We start from the raw sequence: 26,102 nt of genomic DNA, 5'->3' as shown, positions 1-26,102 counted from the left end.
CTAATAATCAGATGGCATGACTTGGAAAAATTCATGTTCAGATTCAAGGGAATGCAGAATACTTTCCTGACAAAGGAGCACAATGAACAGCTGCAGGGAAAAGGAGTGTCCTAATAGGATATTCAAATTTCAGTGGAAGCAAGTCAAAGGACTAGGGTTCTTTCCAAAACATGATGGACAAATTAAGCAGGAGGGAGGCAGTGGGAATAAAGAGCCTTAAAAAGGAAAGAAAGCACAAAGGGATGTGGAGATGAGAGTGTAGGGCAGAACAGACAACTTAAAAGGTTTGCAATTGGGATAATGGTTAAGGGTAGAAAGGCTGTGAGACATGGTCAAAGCAGGACAAAGCTGTTTCCACAACACAGGCTAGAGGATTTGTTGGAAAGATGCCAGTACAGGATCTAGTTTTCAAGAAGAAAGTTGGTGGGAAAATGTATTTGACAAACTTTGTATCCTAGGATTGCAAACAATTAGTTCAAAACTGGGGCCCTCACCATGTACTGGAAACCACATTGGCCTCCTCCCAGGGATTAGGTGTACAATCCAAATTCTGTTTAGAGCTTCCTGACGGCCTTGACACATGCCTTTTTTTTCAGTGTCACAGGCCATTATTTCATCTGAACTTTTGAAAATCTACATTCTATAAATTTCAGGGTATGCATCTAACCATGCAAAGTGCTCTCATAGCTCTTGTCAAGTTTGTTCTGTTCCTATTCTGGTGCAATCTGTCATATTTGTGATTTTCTTGATGGTAAAGATTTTAAAAAATATCCCCAGCACTTTAAATTGTATTTAGTGCATAGCAGGTACACACAAATTTGTTGAATGAATGAATCAATCAATACAAACACAAATAAAACTACTTGTACCTTTAGCATTCTTCCCAACAGAGGAAACAGCTGTCCTTCTTTGTACATGAAGCTTATGTCTAGGATTGCATCTGAATTCTATCCCCTCCAGGTTTCACAGAGAACAACATGATTGACCATCTTCTACATCTTCTTTTGCTCATCAACTTGTCTTTCTAAACTATCTTTTCTTTCAGTTTTGAATTATCTCTCACAAATTAATTTCTTCTGCCTACATCTTACTCCTCAGTTTCAGGTCACAGTGTGTGCAAAGGGATTACTTTCTTGACACTTCCCCTCCAATCTCACAAAAACACTTTTTAAAGTTTAGATCTAGAATGTCCCTCCAAAGTGTCCTGTGTTCAGCGGCAGGACTTTGGAAAGGTTCTATAGTTGTTAGTGGATTCATCCACAAAGGACTTCATAGCTGAATGTTGGAAGGGGTGGGCCATTGAGGCTGTGACCTGGAAAGGTGTATTCTTGGCCCCCCATCCCATGTCCTGCATTCTGACAGATGAACAGCTTTCCTCTACCATGCCCTTCTCTCATGTCCTTTCTGCTTCAGAGCCAGATGACTATCAACTGAACCCACTGAAACTGTGAGCCAAAATAAACCTTCCTTCCTTTAAGCTGTTGGTGTTGGGCCTTTTGTCCTAACAATGGAAAAGTTGACTAATATAACACTTTAATATTATGATCTTTTCCCTCAAACTTGTTCCTATTCCAGTTTTTCCTGTATCTAAGAATAAATTACTACCCTATGGTACAAACCAGAAATCCAGGTATCACCTTTGACACTTCCTTTTTACTGCCATATCCATCCATGACTGAGTCCTGTGTTCACATCTTGAATTTTGTGTTTCTAATAAGTTTTCCTGCATTTAGCCTTACCCATGTCAATCCCCAATCCTAATCTCTCCCAGACTGCAGCAAACTCCAACTTGGAAACCTAAGCCAGACACCCTAAAATACTCCTAAACACTTCACAGTTTCCTGTTGCCTTCAGGTCGAAGGGTGAAATCTCCAAGGTGCACCTCAACATCTGTCATGGCAGACTCCAAATGTTTCTCTGCGTGCTGGACAGCATGGTTACCTGTGGCTTGCTTTTCTCAGACACTGTGCTCTGTCAGGTAATCAAACATTCCATGCCCCACCTGCCACAGGACCTGGCATGTCTAAGAAGCATCCCTAATTTGACATTCCTCAAAATAAACTCCTAAACTACCCCTACAACCTGCTGGATCTTCCCCCTCTCATTAAACCAAAGATGTATCCTTGAGTTGCTCATTGGAGAGATGTTGAGGTCATCCTTGAATTTTTAAAAATCTCCTCCCAGTTTATATACAATCTTTTGGCAAGTTCTATCAGCTCTACCTCTACTACATATCTAGGATCTGACCTTTCTCACTGTCTTTGCTTGTATCAACCTGGTCCAAACCATTATTATTATTATTATCTTGGTACTGGGGATCAAACTCGGGACCTTTTGCTTGCAAGGCAAGTGGCAGAACTGCTGAGCTAACCCCCCCGGCCCCTACACCATTATTGTAAGACCCTCTTAATAGTTGTTGCTGTCCTCACCCTTGCTGCACCAACAGTCTATTCTCTACACATCAGCCCAAGTGATTCTTCTCTAAAGAAAGTCAGGACGGTCACTTCTGTGCTAGTCCTCTCCAGTCAGTGGCTGCCCTTCCCACTCGCAGATGGCATTGGATGCTTACAGCTCATCACCTCTTGGGTTGGATTTCCTAACCCTGCACCCTCTTCTCAACCACACCAGGCTGAATCAGTCCTTTCCAGCCCTAGGACCACCAAGGGGGCTGTGCTTGCTCTTCCCTCTGCCCAGGTCCCCCACCCACAGTCACATACATGACCGTTGCAGGTCTCAGCTGGAAGGGATCCTAATAGGGAGCCACACCAGGCCACCTTAGAAATACCCAGCTCATCCTCACTGTGTGCTTCCCTTGCAGCTCACCCCAATCTCTCTTCACAACCCTCAGAACTAGCCTACATCGTTAATATTTATTTGGTCGTAGTCAGTTTCTCTCAAGACTAGAACATAATTTGCACAGGAGAAAGAGATTTGTTTTGTTTCCTGCTGCTCTCTCATCTACTAGAACAGTGCCTGAAGATGCTGAGTGACTACATGAAGAGCACTGTTCCCTTTGCCCAGAATGTTCTCCAGTGAATCTGTTTTTTAATTCCCAGTCCTTTCAGATAACCTTTTAATTGTTGCTTCCACAGAGAAGCCCTTCTGGACCTCCCACATTCTGTCTCACCTTAATCCAACCTCTTTCCATATGCCTCTCCCTGTTTACTCTTCCCTCAGTTGTGATTTTTCACCTACTCTAACCAAGGTACCATTGCAATTGTCCCATGAGTGGAGTGCAAACTCCAGGACGCCAGAGATCCACCTGCTCTGGCTCATCATTTCTACAGAATTCAGCACAGAGCCCAAAGCTTGGCAGATTTCTTGAATGAGTGAGGGAATTAAAGATCATATTAATATAGTTTGTTTTTAGTTTTTGATATCTTTAATTAACCAAGCAATTTCTTTTAGTTCCTCAGAACTATTTTATTTTCCAGTGTGTTTTCTTTGAATTGATAGATGAAACAGTCAGCGGGTGTACGTTGATTCCAAGTGGGATTGTTAGAGTAATGGTTCCCATCCTGATCACCTGAACAACTTTTTTAACATCAAATCTCTAAGCTTCGTATCTCAGCTTTTCACATGGCTACGGTAAAAAAAATGCCAGATACCATTTGGGAGCCTCATACCTTATCCTACTTTGTTTCTCCCTCATTAGGAGAATTAAAAGCAGATTATAACCCCAAAGTACATCAGTTGTCCTGTACCAGGTAAACTAATGTAGAGCTCAGCTTGTCACATTCAGTGGAGAAAATGGGCTTTAGAATGCACTCACTGATGGGGGAAAATGCTATTAAAAACTACCATTGTTAACCTATCCACGAAAAATGTTAAAACTGCACAACTATTGAAAACCAATAGCTGAGTTTCTGCATATGAAGAAAAATACTCTAATAGTCTCTGCTTTTCTTCTGTTTGAGGTAAAGATATTCTTTTGTGATTGTCATCCTAATATACAGAACACCCATCAAGGACAGCTGTGCTGCAGGAGAGATTAATATCTGTCAGGATATGATAGAAAAAAATTTGAATGCATCATTATAATAATAATCAATTTTTACAGCATGATTCTCAAAGGAAGTTTTTTTCAGATACTATAGTACTTAAAAATAAATTATTTAAAATTTAAATCTTTAGGGCCGGGGATTTAGCTTAGTGGTGCCACTGCCTACCTCCCAAGCAGAAGGTCTGGAGTTTGAGCCCTGGTAGCAAAAAAAAAAAAAAAAAAAAAATTAAATCTTTAAGGTACATATAATTCTAAGAGAAAATGCTCCATTTTCTAGAACATCAAAGGCAAAGGAGTTACATCAATATTTAAAAATTCTGTATTTTATTTCATTTCATACAGCACCCAATATCAAGGGTTGATGGAGGACTATCGGAGTATTTCACTGAGAGAAGGTAAATTAGGTTAGTAAATATAATAAAGTTTCAAAAAATCTACTTTTAAAGAAAAACATGGAAGCCAATTTTTGACCTTACTAAACTACAAGAACGAAATGTATATAGTTTCTGGCTATTATTCTGTTATAGTGTCAAGTCTAGAATGAGGTAGATTTTAATTGCCCTGTGAAGCTCACAGCAACATAAAAATCCTTAAGAAATTTTCCTGAAGTTAAGAGAATGCTGCTATTTCGGCTTTTTCCTGGCCTTCTACTAAAATCTGTTATTTCCCAGTGTTTTTGAAAACTTCACTGATTAACAAGGTAATCTGTCTGGAGCAAACAATTGTAATATTCCTGAGTAAAGTTCAAAACGACAAAAAGATTGCACTGAAAACTCGGGGAAAATGCTGTGAATACATGGAAAATATGGCCATCAGAGCAGCAAATTATGAAATAAAAGGAACTTACTTCTTACCTATAATTTAAAATTACCCACTCCATGTATATTGATCCCAATTAAGAAAATGAAAGGGATGAACAGATGTTAATCATCCTGAGTTGAATGGATAATCCAAATCCATTGTAGTATCAGCAATAGTGGATGAACCATTTGGCATTTATATTGACAATGTTTTGTTTCAAAGATATTCAGTATAATGTTTTTATTTCATTTAAGTTCTCTTGTCAGAATTCTGTAATAACTTCTTTTGAAAGTGACATTCTAAATTCCTCAAATAAAATGTTTTCCTAGCTCTAATCAACAAGGGAGCCAAATCTGTGGACAAACACAGAAGGCAAAAGTTTAACAATGACAGGCCATAGGGCACCCTGCAGAAATCTGTGTACCTCATACTCCAACAATCAGCTCTTACTCTCCAGAAAGACAGAAAAGAATCCCCTTGTAAAGGGGAAAGTGACAGCTGGTTTGAATTTTATTTTCTAATCCTATTTTTAAAACATCTTAGTAAAGCAAGTTTTCAAAAACTATTAGGTATGTTCCATATCCTCTCAAATATGTCATCTCATGGTGCTTTCAATGATACTCCACCATCTTCCCAGGTGACAACATTTGCTCTAAAAGAGCCAAGTAGAATAATCATCAGGAACTGGAACATCCTTGTTAGAGGAATTTAGGGGCTCCAAACTGGAATGGGACTGGGAATAACATGACTTCAAAGTGGCATGAAAAAAAAGCATAAACTCTCTGATAAGATGGGCAGATTATAAAAAATACAACAACCCTACAATATTAAATCAAAATTATTTGGGTGGATCAGAATTTCTTTTTTTCCCCCCATTAATTTTATTGGTACATTTTAGGTATACAGTACAGTTACATTCATCATTGGGATCTTGTACCATTATATGAGTCTCTTGGTTCTTATTTTTCTCCCCTTCCCTTGCCCTCCCTTCACCCCCTCCACCCTTCCCTATTTGCAAAGACCTTGTTTCCATGTTTTTTCTCTTCTCATATTTTTTCCTTTCCCCTTTTTCCCTTCCCCTAACCCTCCCAATTCCTCTGCTCTTTTAGACCTTTTCTTCCTGTTATGCAATATCAGTTATACATTTTTAAAATTACAACATTAAGATCTAGGAGACACTACCACAGATTTTACAGAATTTAGAAGGATATAGAAAGCATATTACAATAATATTTTCTGAAATAAATTTGACAACTTCTAAGAAGTAACTTAGAAGACAAATTAATGAAACTAACTCTGGAGGAAATATAAAATTTGAATAGCACCTATTAAAGAAAGTATATTCCTAGCTTGAAAACCTACCTATATGACAACAGCAGGCTCATAAACATTTTAACTGATAAATTATATCAAACATTTAAAGCAGAAAAAAGAAGGAACACTTCTCCCCTCATTTTAGGAAATCAACACTGTGCTAATCCTAAAACTGGATATAGAAAATAGAAGAAAAAAGTATGAACATAGATAGAAATTTGTTTAACAAAACAAACTCTTAGAAGTCAGATCTGGCAGTATGTAGAAAGTGGTTTTATTATAGGGATGGCAGTGTTGGTTCAGCATTGGAAGATCTACCCCCAAAAGTCATCATTTTAACAGAGGAAAGGAAAAAGCCATATGATCCTGTCACTAGTTGGAGAAAAAGTATTGGACCAAATTCTACAGCTGTTCATGGTAAAAGCTATCAGGAGCCTAGAAGTAGAACAGAACCTTCTCAACAGATTAAAGACATGTACTCCATACTTTCAACAAAACTTCTTCTATGAATGGAGACGATACAATGCTTTCTCCCTAAAGTGGGGAACAAGGGCATATATGCCTACTCTTCATCTGTCCATTAGACTTTGAAACATAGGTCTAAACCAAAATAGTTTGGCAATAAAATGACCCAACTAGGATAACATTGGCACGGCAGAAGCAAAATCTTTCTATGTAGATGAAATGATCATCTACAGAGAAAATACTAAGAAATCTCTAGGAGCCCCTAGAACTTATACTTGAATTTAGCAGGATTAGAAAACACAAGGTATATATAAAAATTCAGGTCTGTGTATACTTGCTATAAATGAAGAATTGGATATTGAAATTTAAAAGTTATGTAGGACTACAAAGGACCTAGAAAAGCCAAAAACAAAAACAAAAACAAAAACAGTGTTGGAAGACATTTAGCACCCAATTTTAAGACTTCTTTTAAAGCTACAGTAATCAAGGCAGTGTTGGTGTAAGGAAAGACATATAGATCATTGGAATAAAACAGAGAATCTAGAAATAGAACCACACATATATGGTCTACTGAGTTTTGAAAGATTATTTAACATTAGCATTTTATAGAATATAAACTTGATTCAAGAGCCGAGGAAGAGACAGTGTCTTCAGCAAACAGCACTAGAAGACCTGGTATCCGTATATAAAAAATTAACCTCAACCCTTTTTTTCCACACATGAAAATGACTTAAAGGGATCTATGAACCTAAATAAGAAAGCCTAAAAGTATAAAACTTTAAGAAGAAATTATAAGGGAACATATTTATGAATTCAGGGTAGGCAAGAACTACCTAGGATACAAAAAACATGATGTAGAAAAGAAAAAAATTGATAAATGAGATTCCATCAAAATTTAGAACTTTAAATGACATCATTAAAATGAAAAGTAGTCCTTTAACAGACCATATTTACAATGCATATAACCTATGAGCAGAAGATATAAAGAATTCTTAGAGCTCATTAATAGACAACCCAATTAAAAAGTAGACATAAGAAGATGATAAATAGCCAGTATAGCACAAGGAATGGTGTGCAGTTCTAGAATCAGAAAAATACTAATCAGTACAATAATAAGATTGAATTATACACTCATTAGGGAGATGAAGTCAAAAATTTTAAAAGCCTGTCATGACTTTTTCTTTTTGTTGGATTTGTTTAATTTGTCACACCTAATGGATTCATTCTGCTGGGTTTCCTGGGGTTGTGACCCTCATTGTCTTTTCCTAGGGTATTGTCTAAAATTTTTTGGAGTGCTGGTTTGGTATTCATGAAGTTCTTGAGGTGCTCTTTATCATGAAAGTATCTTATTTCTCCATCCATTTTGAAAGATAGTTTTGCAGGGTACATCAGTCTGGGTTGGAGGCTGTTTTCCTTTAGGGCTTGAAATACATCACTCCAAGCTCTTCTTGCCTTGAGGGTTTGCATTGAGAAGTCTGCTGTGATTCTGATGGGCTTTCCTTTGTATGTGATTTGTTTCTTTTCTCTCACTGCTTATAGAATTTTATTCTTCTGTTGGATTTCTGGAATCCTAACTATTATATGCCTATGTGTAGATTTTTTTTGATCAAGGCTAGCTGGAGTCCTATATGCCTCACTTATCTGTATGTCAAGTTCTTTTCCCCTCCTTGGGAAGTTTTCTGTCATCACTTCTGTGAAGAGTTTTTTGATGTCATCTGCACTCTCTCCTCTTTCTTCATTGACTGCAAGCAGTCTTATGTTATTCTTCTTTGCATTGTCTAGCAGCTGCTGGATTGATTTCTCATGTTCCCTTACAATTTTAAAGCAATTTTTCTTTTCCTCCTCACTAATTGCAATCTTATCTTCTATATGTGAAATTCTATCCTCACATTGGTTCATTCTGCTGCGCAGGCTTTCGATGGAATTTTAATCTCTTGGAAATATGTTTGTATCTGTTTTATGGATTTCATTTGTTTCCTATGTTGGGATTCCATCATGTTCCTCAGATCCTCTATTTTTTTTATCTGTGTCCTCTCTAGATTTATTAATCATGTCTTGCAGCATGAGTAAAATCTTTGCTGTTATCTGAGTAATTATTTCTTATTTCATTTTTCCCAGATCCTCTTTTGTTGCCAGTTCAGAGAGTCCAGGTGGTTGAATATCAGAGTGCTCCATCTCGTTTCCCTTTGGGGTTGCTGTAGGTAATCCAGAAGTCTGTTTTTGAGCCTTGTTTATGTGTCCTTGCATTTCCACGGGGGAGGGGGTGCCCCTGCTTCCCACGTGGCCCACCCTCTCTGCTCCAGGAGCTTGGGATGGCAGCGGGGGAGCTTCCTTCCGGGTGCGGGGACCGGATCAGATCAGAATTTCACTGGAACTAACTTACCATAATAAATAGATTTATTTTTCCAAAATAGTCTGGAACAGTCTCCTACAGCTTAAACCTTTCTGCACAATTTTTTTTCTAATTAACTCCTTAAAGATACTTTATCAATAAAGATCTCGTCCTAGTTCTTTATGAGCCTTCACTTTTAGCTCCAATGCTATGTTATGTAAGTGCAGAGGTTCTGATGATGGATTTAGGGAACAAGGCTTCTAACACTCTTTCTCCCAATTCCTTTACTATGAGTCCACAAAAAAACCCCTGTGTAATAAAATCAGAATGATATCTAACCTCTCAGTGCAAAAATCATCCAACAAAAGAATACTAAGGATCAATAACACTTACTGAGCACTCACTATGTTGCAAACAATGTCCATGTTCCACATATGATTTCTACAATACCTCATGTTTCATCTTCTTATAGAATTCCTGCAACACCTCCATGAGCTAACAATAAGATGCTCAGCCCAGAGGCCATAAGTACTTTGTGCAAGTATGATAGTAGGAGAAAGAGCAAGAATTTCAACCTAAGATCTGTCTACATATCCATGCAGTCTCCTAATATATGAAGGATACAGGTGAAGAGTTTCTAGATTGAAGAGCGTGCACTTTCACCTCCACATGGCACTATTCAGTTTGGAAATAAGAGAGGCTGCAACCACTTTTGGAACTGAAACAGTGTGAGGATTCAGGTACTGAAAGTGGGTGAATGTGACTGCTGTTGTGCAAAACTGTGTCAGCTACAGCAAAGGAGAACATGATTGCTATCATTCACCTTTTCTGTTTGTTTGCTTGGAATTTCCACATCGGCATTTGTCCTACTGCCTTATTGGTGGCTAGACAGCCCAGGCACCTACGTAAGTTCTGATCCTTCCTTGAGATGTACTGTACTTCTAAAGAGATGGTACTACAGAACAATACCAAGCCTGTTGGAAAGTATACATGTTAATTATTTAGAGCACTATGTAACTGGTACTATGTTTCAACAATAAGTATTACTCACCAATAATACTACTACCATAGTGAGAGGAATGATAGCTCTTACACTTAATGCCAGGCCTTCTGCCAAGAACTTTGCCTGAATTATCTCATTTAATCCGTACAACAACCTTACAAGGCAGGCATCACTGATGCAGATGCAAAAACCAAGGTTCCAGGAAATTAAGCAATTTGTCCTAAAGATGCTTACTTACAAAGTTAACTAATTATTTCTTTGTTCACATTATTTTTATATCCCTTTGGTTAAAAACAGTGCATAAAGCAATTAATATTCACTTGGTGACTCTTCATGTATCCACAAATCTTTCATATGATTGGACTAATTCTACTTTGAAATTTAAATAAATTATCAATATCTTTTAAAAGCACTGCCGGGCGGGGGATTTAGCTCAGTGGTTCTGTTGCCTGCCTCACAAGTGCAAGCACCTGAGTTCGATCCCCAGTATCAAAAAATAAAAAAATAAATAAAAAAATAAAAGCACTGCCAAGTCTCATAAATAACTGCTCTGTTATATACAGGCTTTAAGCATGTCTCATAGAAAATCCGGATGAAGAAAACAAAAGAAAACAATAGCAAAAGAGGTGAAATGCTTTTGGAATTGTGAAACATTTACCCAATTCTCCCATATCCAGCAGAATTAGAACAATCAGTCTTCTGAGGTTTCTGAACTTGATTAATTTACAAAAAAGAAAGACCAAGACAATCTATTGGCAAACAAAGCTGGAATGTATAGTCTGAGTATGAAAATAAAATTTTGCTTTATAATTGACTTTTCTGGCAAATTCAATAAAATGATCACATGCAATCAAAATATCATATTCTTCCCTGGAGCTCTCCAGTTCTTGTCTCCTTTAATTTATGTTTAATTCCATATGAAAACCCTTAGGCCATAAATATGCAGCAGATATGCCAAAGTGACAACTGGTTATGTGCGTACTCACAGCAGTTTCACGTCAGACACGAGAAGGGACCATCTCCTCGCACCCCTCCCCTCAATCCTTGTCCCCTGTAAAACAAAGTTTAGTATGGCATGTCCTGCAGTCACAGTGAACTTTTCTAGTTTTGTTTTTATCTAGTCACTTAAGTAACTTGCAACAATTATTTGGCTTGGACTTTAGAGCACAAGTGAACCAAGTGCCCAAATCCTTATTTTTAATCAATGTAGAGCATCACAGATTTCTTGATTTGATTTCACAGGAAGTTAGTCATTGATTTCTTAGGGTAAATGAGTTCTGCTGAGCTATGGTGGAAACCAAGGAAAAGTGTAAATGAGATACAAAAGACTAGTCTCTCACCCCAAGAATCATTCAGCTTTTGTCACTTTAAAGAACACAACTTTAGCAAAGTGAGAGTGAGACTACATTCACTCCTTGTTTTTCTCTTACCTTTTTGTTTCTTTCTCTGGCTTGGGGGTTTTTGAAGATGAGAAGGATATGAATAAGAGCTGAGCAGAAAATATGGCAGAATTTAAATTACGTCTGAAGAGCAGCAAGTCTGGCTCTCACAGCATCCCACAACCAGCAGCTTTTCATCAAGGAGCTCCAGAACCTCTAAAAGAAGAGTTCATCACACTATTATATCCCCTGGCTGGAGGTGCACTTTCCCCAAATCTGCACCAGGAAGGTTCTGTGGGCCAGGCTTCCTGTGGACATTGCATTGCAACACAGATAGTGCTTTCTGGTACTAGGGTGTCACCATGACTTTTCTCAGCACGCCCAAGTTTGAGAAAGAGAATTTCATTTATCTTTTTTGGGATCAGGTGCTGAATACAGCGTCATTGTGTTCATTAAACCAATCAGTCATTTAACCAACAACAGGAATTATTGCTGACCCTCTCTGTATTAAATGCAGACTAGGCTTTGGAGGTAAGGCACTCTGAAAGTGCTAAAATATACCTCCATTCCTGTCACCCACAGCCCAATTCTATGCACTTGCTCAGGGACAGGAGAGGAAAGGTTTTATAGACACAGGCAAGCACAGTGGTTGAGTCACCATCTCAGGACTCAAGTGCTTATGTTTCAATCATAATTCTGCCAAATCTTTCAACCAGATTTGTAATGGCCACATTCTTCTGTTTCCCTGTCTGTAACCCTGAGATGCAGATAATACTAGGACTTCCCTCAGAAGACTGCAGGAAGGACTAAAGGAATGAATTTATATAAATTGTTCCAGACAGGGATGAGCAAATAACAAGCACAATATAAATACAACCAGTGTTTCCATCCTCCTCTTAGGCTGAGCCTTCCTAGATCTCATCTGGAATAACTTGTCTGGGTGCGTTCTTCTACAAGATTTGTTCTGATGAAGACTGCTGGGGTCAGTCATCCATAAAAGCAAGATGGATCATGATGAAGTTTATTTCCCAGGGCTACAGAAGAATTAACTATAGTGCCCCTACCCCCAAACTCTTAATTAGGCCCTTTTAATGGGTGAACCCAAATTTAGAAAGGTTAAAGACAAAAGATACCTTCTTTGACTAAGCTTTGGTCACACTGAGGCCTCTTCTGGCCTAGGCCTTGGGCTTGACCTGCTGAGCCCAGTTTTAGCAAAGACTCCAGCTAAGCCAGTTTATTGAGAATCTTCCCCACCCTTGGTATCTAATCAAATTTCTTTCCCCCACATTTTCTGCTTGGTATCTTAATCAACTTCCTCTTAGCAATTTTTCATCTTCTCTCTGCTCACTCTAAGTCCCCACTGGTCCAATTTGGACTTCAATGTCTCTCAGCTATTGCAACAGCCTTGATAAAGTCTTCTTAGCTACTTTAAAAAGCATTAATTAGAATAGTTTCTCTTTAATAATAAAAAATTGAAATATCATGATTGAAATATTATTAATTTTCTACCTAGGAAATAATAGGAGAATAATAGGAAAAAATTCAAAAAGATTTGAAGAGTTCACAATGCTCAAAGACAGACTTGCTTATGATAGTAGGGCAATGAGTGTGAAAACTGCAAAAGCAACCACAGAAAACTTACAGTACTTTCTTGGGCATCAGCCATAATTGTACCATCCATTAGAAAAGAAAGGTTTAAGGTTAACTCAGTTTGGCCCTAAAACATACTCGTTTTCTAGAGATGGTGGTAATATGGTAACAATGACATGCCATCTCTCACACAGCTAGCTTCATGCCTGGCTGCAGGATTAAATAGGAGTAGAACACTAACAATGATGTAGACTACTGAGAAAGAAAGAGTTTAAAGTCTGGAAAGACAAAAAAGAGATGAAATAGGGTATTTAAAACAGTTAAATTATAGTTCAGTGTAAATATGCATACTAGAAGAGATTAATATGTCATTATGATATTTGTATTTTTCCAATTGAAGACAACCACTTAGTTTTTACAATGCACTCATCAGATTCCAGAAACCTTAATTAGGAGATGGGAGGGGGTTAGAGAGAGAAAATATCAATGAATGGAGGGGAAAATATGCATTTATATGTATCATTATTAATTTTTTTTGTTATTTACTTTTGAAATAGGCAAATCACTATTTTCCTGAAGGAACTCTATATAAGTAGTAAAATGTCCTTAGCTTTAAGCTCAAGTTGAAGGCTTTTCTATACTAATGTCAAATTCATCCATTGAATTAATAGAGAAGGGTATCAAATTATTTATGAGAAGTTCAACCTCCCTTTAGGGTTACTGTAAATTAAAATGTACTAAAATTTACTCAAAGACATTTACCCACAGGGTTTCTAGAGCTTTTGATTCATGACATGAAACTGGTCTACACCTTCTACTATATTCCCAGAAAGAGTTTCGATGTTGCACAAAATCTACAGTCGACATCCATGAGTAGGCAAAATCTAATAGAGGATGGCACAGAGCAAGTCAAGGTCTCTGCAGAAAGGCTGGCAAAGTCAAAGCCCATTAAAACTAACCTTGAAAGTAGATGAAGTCCTGGGTTCAGCCTCAGCTCTATTTTTAATCAGTACTGTGACCACCCCTGGCTCAATCTGATCATTTATAATGTGCAAGGATGAGGATCTTGAAGTACCCTTCTAGCTCAAAAGCTCTCTGGATTTATAATGTGTAGTAACCCCCATAATAAATGATTTGTTCCTAAATAATTTGAACTTCTGGGTTTCTAAATTTGACTTGAGTGCTTCTCTTTTTCATTTGATTTTTCAACATCTAAAAGGAAAAGTTTTCTGAATCTGAATTATAAGAAACACTAAAGCTTTTAGGATAAAGGAAAATAAATGATGTGATTATTTTCCTTCTCAGGTGTCTGGAATTGGAAAGCACTGATACCTGCACCGTAAATACATAAGTATTTATAGTATTACTTATATTTATGCAAATTTATCCAATTTCAATTTTGGGGGATTTAAACTGGCTCAAATTTTAATTATTCATCTTTTTCTTGTCTACTTAATCACAACACAAATATTAAAAATTGCTATTGGAACAAGATTTTCACATAGCCATAGAGGAGGCTAGTTTACAGACTATCCCAGTTCTGTTCTAAGTATGGGGAACAGCAGCGGCCTCGGTAGTCACTGTTCTCATGGACTGCAGCTTCTCTCAGAGTTTCCCATTTTAATATCAACAACAGTTTCTGCTTATAGAAAAGTATGAAAAAGAAAATAGATACCACCTATACAACACTGTTTGATATCTTATTTGCTTTAAGAAATTTTTTTTCTGAAAAAAAATTGCAGCAATTTACAATCCCAACTGTAGTAGTTTTTATTTTATGTAAAAAGAACACCTTTTTCATTGTTTACTGTGGGTCAGGAACTGTTGTACGTGCTTTGAAATATTTAATCCTCATACGAACTTTGTGAAGCTGGAAATAATAGTACTTACAGTTGGCATAAAATTTTAAGTTGGCAGATTTTAATTTCTGCATCTTAGAGACACCATTGCTCTCTCTTTTGACTTTGGTTGTTTCAAACCCATTATTCTTATTATGGTTCCCTTGAACTTTTTCCTTTTCTTGACACTCTGAAACTTTTTCTTTTCACTTTTTCTAGGTGTCATTTTCTATGAATTCATCCTCCTTGGCATTAGTGTGACAGTTAAAAAACTGTGTCAACTTAAGTAAGAAATGCCCAACTAAATTGGATCAGCACAGTTCTGGGTGAGGTTGAGGGTATTTACTGAAGACAGAAGACCACCCTAGGGCGGCTTGTCACCTGAATGGTACAAAAGGGAAATGAAGAAGGAAGGCTCCTCCAGTTTCTTCAGAGGAGCTGTAGTCTTCATCTTCACCTTGGATGGCATCTCCTGGCTTCCAGCACAGACCCTTTGGCCTCCTGATGTGGACTCGCACGGGACACTATAGTGAGCTCCAGGCCTTCGACTGCACCCTTTGGATCTCCAGCATGTGGGCTTTGAGCACTCTCCCACACCTGACTCTGCATGGCTATTAAAAACCAATCTTGTAAATTCTTAGATATTTGTACATCTTGTATGATATGTTTCTTTAGTAAGCACTGACTGATACAATTACCTAGTATTTTTTAATATGAAAGTTAACATTTCTGAAATCAACTTTGTAACATTCTTTGTAGTATCTGTTCAAATATTTCTCCTGTCCTATTCCTTTTCCTCTTCTTCTGAAATTTCAATTACAAAGATGTTGGGCTATTTGATACTATACCCCTTGTTTCTTTGTTCTCCTTTCCATTTTATCTTTCATTCTTTTCTTTTCTCCTTGGTTCCATGGGATAATTTCTATTATTATATCTTTTAATTCACAGATCCTTTTTATTAAATTCTGTGACCACCAAATCCATCTTAATTTGGGATTTTTAGTTAGTCGAAGTTTTCTCTGCTTTTCTGACCTGTCCTTCAGCTTCCTGTGAACAGAGCCAAGTGTTTCATGAAGTGCAAATTGACAGCAAGAATTAGCCCCATGATTTGGCCTCAGTTTTTACTGTTTCCATCTGTCATACCAGCGAAGTTTCCTGTTTATTGTTCTACTTGTTCCCTTCTCTTCAGAAAAGTCTCTATGGTACCTATTCTCCCTTCTCCTTTACCTCCTTCTAGTTCATTATCTTCTTGATGCCATTTCTCTTTTGAAATTCTGTACCTCAAATCTATTTTCTTTCCTTTAATTTCTTTTTTATATTATAACATTTTATTTTATATAAAAACAAGATTTCATAACAAAATAATAAGAGAATAAGAATAGTTGATAGCCATGGTGGTGCACACCTGTAATCCCAGCACTCAGGAGGCTGAGGTAAGAGGATTGCCACAAGTCTGAGGCCAGCCTAGACTACTTTGTGAGTTCAAGGCCACCTTGAACGCATACCAAAACTATGTCTCAAAAAAAAAAGAAGAGTTAATACACTGGGTATCATTATCTTCAAAATACTTACTCAGAGTACAAGACACACAAAAAAGATTTCTTTTACCAAGAAGAAACAAACATAATAGCACAAAACTTTCTTTTCAAACCAACAGCCAATATCATACTAAATGGTCAAAAACTGAAATCCTTCACACTAAAATCAGGAACAAGACAAGGATGTCCACTATCACCACTCTTGTTCAATATAGTTCTGGAAACATTAGCCACGGCAATCAGACAAGAGAAAGAAATAAAAGGAATAAAGATAGGAAATGAAGAAGTCAAATTGTCATTATTTGCAGATGACATGATACTCTATATAGAAGACCCCAAGAACTCCACCAAAAGTCTTCTAGACTTAATAACCAAATTCAGTCAAGTAGCTGGTTACAAGGTCAACACACAAAAATCAATAGCTTTCCTCTACACCAATGACAGACTCACTGAGAGAGAAATAGGGCAAATAATTCCTTTCACAGTAACATCCAAAACCTGAAATACATAGGAATCATCCTAACAAAAGAAATCAAAGACCTCTTCTCTGAAAACTATGGCACTCTGAAAAGAGAGATTGAAGATGATATCAGGAAACGGACAGACATCCCCTGCTCCTGGGTAGGAAGGATTAATATAGTGAAAATGGCCATACTTCCAAAACTGCTCTATAGATTTAATGCAATTCCAATTGAGATCCTAGCAGCATACTTCATAGACCTCGAGAAAACAATCCAAAAATTCATTTAGATTAAGAAGAGACCCAGAATAGCAAAAGCAATTCTAGGTAACAGAGACATGGCAGGGGGTATCACAATCCCCAACCTGCAACTCTACTACAAAGCTACTGTGATAAAAACAGCATGGTACTGGCAAAGAAACAGGCTTGAGGACCAGTGGAACAGATTAGAAGATGCAGAAACAACGCCAGACACACTCAGCCATCTCATCTTCGATAAAGGAGCCAAACACCCTCACTGGAGGAAAGATAGCCTCTTTAAGAAATGGTGCTGGAAAAATTGGGCTTCAACTTGCCAAAGATTAAAACTAGACCTGTATCTCTCACCATGCACTAAACTAAAATCAAAATGGATTAAAGATCTAAATATTAAAATAGAAACTCTGATCCAGTTGGAACAGAGGTTAGGTAGAACCTTTGAAGACATCGGTTTAGGAAAAGATTTTATGAACAAAACCTCAGTTGCCCGTGAACTAGCACAAACAATCAACAAATGGGATCTCTTCTTATTAAAAAGCTTCTGCACAGCAAGAGAAACCACTAGCAGTGTGAAGAGACAACCCACAATGCTGGAAAAAATCTTCACCTGCTCTTCCTCAGACAAAGGTCTACTATCTCGAATCTATAAAGAACTTTAAAAGATCAGACCTCCCAAATTTCAAGACCCAATCTGAAAATGGGCATCTGAAATGAACAGACATTTCTCACACACAGAAGTAGAAATAGCAAATAAATACATGGAAAATGTTCAACATCACTGGTCATTCGAGAGATGCAAATGAAAACAACACTGAGATTCCACCTCACTGCAGAAAGAATGGTTGCTATCATGAAATCAACCACTAACAAATGCTGGAGGGGCTGTGGGGAAAGAGGAACCCTGCTCCACTGCTGGTGGGAGTGTAGACTGGTGCAAGCACTGTGGAAATCAGTATGGAGATACCTCAAAGAACTAGGACTGGAAATCCCATTTGACCCCGCTATTCCACTGCTGGGGATCTTCCCCAAAGAATTAAAAGAATCATACCACAGTGATATATGTGCACCCATGTTCATAGCAGTGCAGTTTGTAATAGCTAAAACTTGGAAACAGCCCAAATGCCCATTAACTGGAGACTGGATAAAGAAAATGTGGATTTTTTATAAAATGGAGTACTACTCAGCCATAAAAAGTGAGAAATTAGAGACATTTATAGCTAAGTGGATGCACATTGAGGCAATACTCTTAAGTGAAATAAATAGGACACACATGTGTAAATACTGAATAGTTTCTCTGGTGTGAGAAACTGAAAGTGTAAATAAGGACTAAATGTATAATAGGTAATGTGAAATAGGAAGAAACGGGGCAAAGGGGAAGGAAGTGGGAGGGCTAAGGGAAAGGATAGAAGGGAATGGGATTAATATGAGAAAATGGAAAAATAGGAGCAAAATCTTTGCAAATAGGGAGGGCTGGAGGGATTGAAGGGAGGGCAGGGCAAAGGTGAAAAACAAGAACCAAGAGAGACTATGTAAAGGTGCAAATTTCCAATGATGAATGTCATTATATTGTATACCTAAAATGTACCAATTATTAGAATGAATAATTGATAATGTAAAATAGGAATAAAAGGTCCAAAGGGGTAGGGGTAGTGGGAGGCACAGGGAAAAGGAAAGAAGGGAAAGGAAAAAATGATGAGAAATGGAAAATAAAATCTTTGTAAATAGGGAAGGGTGGAGGGCGTGAAGGGAGGGCTAGGAATGGGGAAAAAATAAGAACCAAGATGCATTATATAAAGGTACAATTCCCAATGAGAAATGTAATTGTGTTGTATACCTACAATGTACCAATAAAAGAATTTAATACAAAAAAACAAAAAACAAACAAAAAAACCCCAAAAAACTTTCTTTTCAGTGAACTAAGAGAAACTAGTAGTATAAATGAATCAAATTAGCATATATAGTAATACACAAAAAGATGTTCAATATCATTGGCCATTACAAAAATCCACTAATTCCTTTAACATGTTTGCAACAGTTATTTTAAAGAGCTTGCTTGTAGACTCCAACATCTGAATGTAGCATAGGCTATTTCTTTTTTTTTCTTTCCCCATTAACTTTATTGCTACATTTTAGGTATAAAATACAGTTACATTCAACACTGGGATCTTGTACCATTACATGAGTCTCTTGGTTCTTATTTTTTTCCCCTTCCCTTGCCCTCCCTTCACCCCCTCCACCCTTCCCTATTTGCAAAGACCTTGTTTCTACTTTTTTCCTCTTCTCATATTTTTTCCCTTCCCTTTTTTCCCTTCCCTTACCCCTCCCAATTCCTCTGCTCTTTTAGACCTTTTCTTCCTGTTACACAATATGTTATACATTTTTTAAATTACAATATTAAGATCTAGGAGATATTACCACAGATTTTACAGAATTTAAAAGGATATAGAAAGCATATTACAAAAATATTTTCTGAAATAAATTTGACAACTTCTAAGAAGTAACTTAGAAGACAAATTAATGAAACTAACTCTGGAGGAAATATAAAATTTGAATAGCACCTATTAAAGAAAGTATATTCCCAGCTTGAAAACCTACCTATATGACAACAGCAGGCTCATAAACATTTTAACTGATAAATTATATCAAACATTTAAAGCAGAAAAAAGAAGGAACACTTCTCCCCTCATTTTAGGAAATCAACACTGTGCTAATCCTAAAACTGGATAAAGATAATAGAAGAAAAAAGTATGAACATAGATAGAAATTTGTTTAACAAAACAAACTCTTAGAAGTCAGATCTGGCAGGATGTAGAAAGTGGTTTTGTTATAGGGATGGCAGTGTTGGTTCAGGATTGGAAGATCCACCCCCAAAAGTCATCATTTTAACAGAGGAAAGGAAAAAGCCATATGATCCTGTCACTAGTTGGAGAAAGAGTATTGGACTAAATTCTACAGCTGTTGATGGTAAAAGCCATCAGGAGACTAGAAGTAGAACAGAACCTTCTCAACAGATCAAAGACATGTACTCCATACTTCCAACAAAAACTCCTTCTACAATGCTTTCTCCCTAAAGTGGGGAACAAGGGCATATATGCCTAGTCTTCATCTGCCCATTAGACTTTGAAACATACGTCCAAACCAAAAGAGTTTGGCAATAAAATGACCCAACTAGGATAACATTGGCACGGCAGAAGCAAAATCTTTATATGTAGATGAAATGATCATCTACAGAGAAAATACTAAGAAATCTCTAGGAGCCCCTAGAGCTTATACTTGAATTTAGCAGGATTAGAAAACACAAGGTAGGGGCTGGGGATTTAGCTCAGTGGTTCCACCGCCTGCCTTGCAAGCAGAAGGATCTGAGTTTGATCCCCGGTACAGAAAAAAAAAGAAACAAAAAGAAAAAAAAAACAAACAAGGTATATATAAAAATTCAGGTCTGTGTATACTTGCTATAAATGAAGAACTGGATATTGAAATTTAAAAGTTTTGTAGGAGCACAAAGGACCTAGAAAAGTTAAAAACAAAAACAAAAACAGTGTTGGAAGACATTTAGTACCTAATTTTAAGACTTCTAAAGCTACAGTAATCAAGGCAGTGTTGGTGTAAGGAAAGACATACAGTTCATTAGAATAAAACAGAGAATCTAGAAATAGAGCCACACATATATGGTCCGCTGAGTTTTGAAAGATTATTTGACATTAGCATTTTATAGAATATAAACTCAATTCAAAAGCCAAGGAAGAGATAGTGTTTTCAGCAAACAGCACTAGAACACCTGGTATCTGTATATAAAAATTAACCTCAACCCTTTTTTTCCATACATGAAAATAACTTGAAGGGATCTATGAACCTAAATAAGAAAGCCTAAAGGTATAAAACTTTAAGAAGAAATTATAAGGGAAAATATTTATGAATTCAGGGTAGGCAAGAACTACCTAGGATACAAAAAACATGATGTAGAAAAGAAAAAAATTGATAAATGAGATTCCATCAAAATTTAGAACTTTAAATGACATCATTAAAATGAAAAGTAGTCCTTAAACAGACCATATTTACAATGCATATAACCTATGACCAGAATATATAAAGAATTCTTAGAGCTCATTAATAGACAACCCAATTAAAAAGTAGACATAAGAAGATGATAAATAGCCAGTATAGCACAAGGAATGGTGTGCAAGTCTAGAATCAGAAAAATATTAATCAGTACAATAATAAGGTTGAATTATACACTCATTAGGGAAATGAAGTCAAAAGTTTTAAAAGCTTTGTCATGACTTTTTCTTTTTGTTGGATTCTCCCCCTTTGCATTTAATTTGTCATGCCCAATGCATTCATTCTGGTGGGTTTCCTGGGGTTGTGACCCTCATTGTCTTTTCCTAGGGTGTTGTCTAAAATTTTTTGGAGTGCCGGTTTGGTATTCATGAAGTTCCTGAGGTGCTCTTTATCATGAAAGTATCTTATTTCTCCATCAATTTTGAAAGATAGTTTTGCAGGGTACATCAATCTGGGTTGGAGGTTGTTTTCCTTTAGGGCTTGAAATACATCACTCCAAGCTCTTCTTGCCTTGAGGGTTTGCATTGAGAAGTCTGCTGTGATTCTGATGGGCTTTCCTTTGTATGTGATTTGTTTCTTTTCTCTCACTGCTTGTAGAATTTTGTTCTTCTGTTGGATTTCTTTAATCCTAACTATTATATGCCTATGTGTAGATTTTTTTTGATCAAGGCTAGCTGGAGTCCTCTATGTCTCACTTATCTGTATGTCAAGTTCTTTCCCCCTCCTTGGGAAGTTTTCTGCCATCACTTCTGTGAAGAGTTTTTTAATGTCATCTGCACTCTCTCTTCTTTCTTCATTGACTCCAATCAGTCTTATGTTATTCTTCTTTGCATTGTCTAGCAGCTGCTGGATTGATTTCTCGTGTTCCCTTACAATTTTAAAGCAATTTTTCTTTTCCTCCTCACTAATTGCAATCTTATCTTCTATATGTGAAATTCTATCCTCACATTGGTTCATTCTGCTGCGCAGACTTTTGATGGAGTTTTTAATCTCTTGGAAATCTGTTTGTATCTGTTTTATAGATTCCATTTGTTTCCCATGTTTGGATTCCATCATGTTCCTCAGCTCCTCTATTTTTTTTATCTGTGTCCTCTCTAGATTTATTAATCATGTCTTGCAGCATGAGAAAAATCTTTGCTGTTATCTGAGTAATTATTTCTGATTTCATTTTTCCCAGATCCTCTTTTGTTGCCAGTTTAGGAAGTCCAGGTGGTTGAGTATCAGATTGTTCCATCTCGTTTCCCTTTGGGGTTGCTCTAGGTGATCTGGAAGTCTGGTTCTGAGGCTTGTTTAAGTGTCTTCTCATTTCAATGGGGGCGAGGTGGATGCTGCTGGTGCCCATGCAGTTCACCTCCTCTGTGCTGGGAGTAGTGGTAGGTTGGCTCAGAAGCTTCCTACTCTACACTGGGATCTGTGGCACATTGATCTGGAAGCCTCCTGTGCACTGGGAGCTGTAGCACATCGACCTGGAAGCCTCCTCTGTGCTGAGAGCAGGGGTAGATTGGCCCGGAAGCCTCCTACTCTGCACTGGGAGCTGTGGCACATTGACCAGGAAGCCTCCTCTGCATTGGGAGCTGTAGAACATTGACCTGGAAGCCTCCTCTGTGCTGGGAGTTGTAGCATGTTGACCCAGAAGCCTCCTCTGTGCTGTGATTCTTTCTTTATATTCAAGTCTCAGCTCAATATTTCAGCTTCTCAAGAGAGGCTTTTTCCTGTAATTATACATTTAACTCTCCACATCTTCAGTAATATCGCTTATGTCATGTGCTCGTATTTTATATTCATGTTCTTGTCTGTTTTCCAAACCATCTTTCCCCAAATAATGTAAGTTCTGACACAATAGATATGACTGTCTCATTATTTCTATTTCCCCACAATTAGCACACTTCCTGGCATACAGAAGTCAACAAGAATAAATGACTGACTGACTGAATGAATGAATGAATTAGTGAATGAATGAATTTTTCTTCTCTGCATGGTGTGCATAATATAGTCCTAGTTAGGCCTGCTTTCTGTACCTGTCGGGTTAAAGAAAATATGACACCAGCATTTAATGAACAAATGGTATTCTCTAGTACCATGCATAAAATCATTAGGCAAATAGGAAGATCAAAATTTCCTTCTGTAATACTGGAATAATGTGTCCAGGCTAAGAGCTCCCTGAAAGACAGGCTGATAAATTAATATGGAAATCTATTGCTTTGATAATGAAATATCCTCAAATATGCTCCACTGTGGTGCATTTGTGAAGGCAGTATGAGAAACTTCAGGCCACAGCTTCAGAGCAGTTCTGGAGTAGAACTTCAGATTTCATCAGTTATTAACCCAAGGCACTCCATTTTCCTGTAGAAATTATTAGTTCTCATTAGACAAGAGCCAACCATCGAATTGCCACCTTGGGGTTATCTGAGTGGATTTGGTAAGTTCAGTTGAAGAGAAGTGTATTTCAAGGGGTCAAAGCATAAAAAGAACGAAGACAGTTTACTCTGACTAAATTGTTTGAAGGTAAGAAAGGTGATTGTGCTGGGAGAATAGGTTGGCAGAACAGTGCAGGTAGAACCTAGGTGATTTAGCAAACTAGTGAGACCTTGTCTCAATGTGAAAAATAAAAAAGGGTCAACGACGTGAATATATAACTCAATGAGAAGAATTTGGGTTCAAATTCCAGTAAACTTCTCAAAAAAAATGTGAAAAGTGACAGGCTACACAGTTTTCTATTTTTCTTAAAATTCTGTCTTTGTTTTTCATTGCATTACTTATTACTGCACAAAAAACTGGAAACAAAGCAGGAAGTTAAAGAAATTAGTTTGGCCATGAAGTGAAATATGGGAGGCTATTAAAACTGTCTGATATAATGGCCTATGGCCAGAGATTTAGCTCAGTCGATCCGCCACCTGCGTTGCAAGTGCAAGGACCCGAGTCAATCCCCGGTACCAAAAAAAACCCCCCAAACCAAAACTGTCTGATATAATTAATAACAAAATGATATGCTAAGTGAAAATATCCATAATGTGTATTCTGGTTAATGAAATAAGCATATACTTATGGAAATAATAGAATAGAATATTTAAAATTGGATTTCCCTGAAAATAACACGTGGTCTCAAGCACTATGTTAAACATTTTGGGGCAGGAAGTTCCACATCACATAAAACATGACCACTTAAGAAATGAGCTACGGTAAGGGTCTACCAGATAGCTACACTTGACTCTATATTTCACTGTTCTTTTAATTTCACCTTCAACACAAAGTTTGGATTTTCCATTAGGTGATTTTGAGAGAATCATGCCGGCATTTTTCAGAAAAGTTTAGGATGCCTTCTAACCAAGACAAAATGAAAAACTTTAAAAAAAAATTTTTTTTTATTGGTACCGGGGATCAAACTCCGGTCCTTCTGCTTGCGATGCAGGTGGCAGAACCACTGAGCTAAATCCCTGGCCATGAAAAACCTTTTAATCAAGGTTTATTATTATATGGGCTGTATGCTTAACTGATTAATATGTTTTGACTATATGTCACTAAAATAAAACCTTCTGGACCATCTGTTTTTATGCTTTGTTTCAGAATTTGTGATAGATATATAAATAGAAAATAGATGATTTACTTATGTTTCACTTAAAAAGAAAAAGCGAACATGAAACATTTCCTCATTAAAATGACTATGATTAAATTAATTTGATATAAAGCAACTAATAAGAGAGCCAAAGCATGTCAAATCAGGAATTCAAGCTATTCCAAACATTTCTTATGAAACCACTTATTTACAAAAGAATCTGAAACACTGATTTTTCTTGGTGTATAATGCATTCAGCAGTTGTTCTCTAATTCAGAAAACATCTTATAAAATATACTCCCTCAGCCCTCTCATGTCCCTGAGCATCAGAGGAAGGAGTTTTCTTCATTTTATATATAGAACATCTAGCACAAGATATCAACTCAATTATTTTAGGAGATTGAATAATTCACTGGGAAAGAGGAAATAGAATGTAGCTCAGTCTTTCCTCCTTGATAGGTTGTTATAGATATAGCTTGGCAGAAAACTGATTTCCTAAGTACTGGACTATCACAATTACTAACAGAGGACTATATAGCCTTTTCTCACTGGTGTCAAATTTCAGATGGTGCTGTCCACTGTAAATATGAATACACACATGTATCCATAATCTGCTAATTACATCACACACACACACAGAAACACACACACACACACAGTATATAATGTATTAGCAAAATTATTCTGATGGAGAAAGCAGAAAGTTTAAACATTTGGTTATATAGAGCAAGTATTAGTTGAAAAAGAAGTATAAGCCAGTCTTAAAATTGTTTTGTTTTGTTTTCTCAATGTCATTTAAGTTTGGGGTAAAAGTAATTTATAAACACAAGGAAAATCTTTTCTTTCTGAAGATATATAATGAATGGTAGTATTCTTGATGGGCAAGAAGCTATTTATTCCCTGGCTGAATTAATAAAATAAAGGACACCAAATAAGGTTCTCTCCTTAGGATCAACTAACCAACCACAGTGAAAATTCAGGAGAGTTTCATGGTTTAGTATTCATATTCATTCATTCATTTATTCATTCATTCATGTTTGTAAGGTCCTGTTAGATGCCAGGCCTCTTATGACTTAAAATTATGCCAGACCTTATCTTCACGTGTCTTTTCTAGTGGGAAACATGATTAGGGTATTTTAATTAGTTTTCATGCAGTTTTACTGAATACTCTGATGCCCTCCAAAGCCAGTATGCTGCTAGCCTGCAGCTGGAGAGGGACAGTATAAAGAACTGTACTTTTAATTCTACACTGAATTGCACTGTTGTGACTCTAACAAGGATCAGACTTGCACTGGAAAAGAGATTATGATAAACTGAAATATATTTAATGGAGCTGATCATAGAGGTTAAGAATCTCAAAACTATGAAGTGTTGTAAGTGAAAGAACTCAAGAGCTAGTTTAGAAAGTAAAACACTTAAGAAGAATGTGATAGCTGCAAATATGGAAAACATAGACATGTGAAAAGAGAATTAGATTTATTCTCTCTTGCGCTGTGAAACTATAATAAA

General features: G+C 37.0%; 1 protein-coding gene across 9 annotated transcripts in view; it reads right to left on the bottom strand.

Moving 5' to 3' along the window:
- The window catches only part of Far2 (fatty acyl-CoA reductase 2), a 174,004-nt gene that overhangs the window by 73,887 nt on the left and 74,015 nt on the right, over nucleotides 1-26,102 (bottom strand). For 4 of the 9 annotated variants that reach the window (XM_087200053.1, XM_087200055.1, XM_087200052.1 and 1 more), the window contains exon 2: nucleotides 11,349-11,513. The exons of 4 other annotated variants lie outside the window; for them this stretch is intronic. The gene's annotated coding sequence lies outside the window, so the exon portion shown is untranslated. Of the gene's footprint in view, nucleotides 1-10,904; nucleotides 10,970-11,348; nucleotides 11,514-26,102 lie in introns of all 9 variants that reach the window. One more of the 9 variants, XM_087200056.1, reaches the window with a different exon arrangement.

Source organism: Heterocephalus glaber, unplaced genomic scaffold (genome assembly GCF_053883595.1).
Source record: "Heterocephalus glaber isolate CG9 unplaced genomic scaffold, H.glaber_assembly_v1.0 deba00001733, whole genome shotgun sequence".
NCBI classification, from domain to species: domain Eukaryota; kingdom Metazoa; phylum Chordata; class Mammalia; order Rodentia; family Bathyergidae; genus Heterocephalus; species Heterocephalus glaber.
The sequence above is the reverse complement of the archived record's forward strand: the minus strand, read 5'-3'. Positions and strand labels throughout refer to the sequence as shown.